Source organism: Quercus robur, chromosome 7 (assembly GCF_932294415.1).
Source record: "Quercus robur chromosome 7, dhQueRobu3.1, whole genome shotgun sequence".
NCBI classification, from domain to species: Eukaryota; Viridiplantae; Streptophyta; class Magnoliopsida; order Fagales; family Fagaceae; genus Quercus; species Quercus robur.
Window position 1 is genome coordinate 22,706,874 of NC_065540.1, and position 928 is coordinate 22,707,801.

The 928-nt window shown below is 33.9% G+C and overlaps 1 non-coding gene across 1 annotated transcript; it reads right to left on the reverse strand.

Moving 5' to 3' along the window:
* Positions 1-519: 519 nt before the first annotated feature.
* LOC126693831 (small nucleolar RNA R71) lies at positions 520-626 on the reverse strand. Its single transcript, XR_007645547.1, has one exon. It is a non-coding gene; the product is annotated as a small nucleolar RNA R71 (small nucleolar RNA).
* Between the last annotated feature and the right edge of the window lie 302 nt (positions 627-928).

The following is a 928-nucleotide window of genomic DNA, read 5'->3' on the forward strand; positions in this document are numbered from 1 at the left end:
TGATAGTGATAATCACTTGGTTAGAATTGAGTCTAATAATTTTTTTGGAGATTTATCTGATTCTTTCACACATTCTCATACACTTGATATCATGGCGAACTTAGAGAGTAATCATGGTGATGAGAATAATTTAAATAATGAAAACTTCCATGCTCACCAACCCATTAGAACTCTTAGGGATTATTTGCAACCTACTAGGAGAAGTGCACCATCATGCATCATTTTTCCAACTAATGCAAATAATTTTAATTTTAAACCCGGTATGATTTCATTACTTCCTAAATTTCATGGCTTAGATTTTGAAAATCCTTACCTACACTTTAAGGAATTTACGAGGTATGTTCTACCTTCTATAACCAATCATGTGATGAAGAGACCATTAGGTTGAAGTTGTTTCCTTCTTCTCTTAAAGACAGGGCAAAAACTTGGCTTAATTTTTTGAGACCTAGGTCAATTGGTACTTGGCAAGAGATGCAAACTGAGTTTTTAAAGAAATTTTTTCCAATTCATAGGACTAATGCACTTAAAAGACAAATAATAAATTTTTCACAAAAAGATAATGAGACATTTTATCAATGTTGGGAAAGATTTAAAGATTTGCTTAACGCTTGTCTACATCATGGCTATGAAACTTGGCATATAATTAGTTTTTTCTATAAAAGTTTAACTCCAAAGATGCGCCAATTTGTAGAGATGATGTGCAATGGAGAGTTTTTGAATAAAAATCTTGATGAGGTTTTTGATTATTTTAATTTCTTAGCTGAGAATACCCAATCTTGAGATACCACTGATACCTCAGATAGGTCTAAAGCATCCACCAACCCCTCTGGGGGTGGTAAGTACCAACTTGGGGAAGATGATGACGCTAGGGTGGCTAGTCTAACTAGGAAGCTTGAAGCCATGGAATTAAGGAAGGTCAATGAAATCA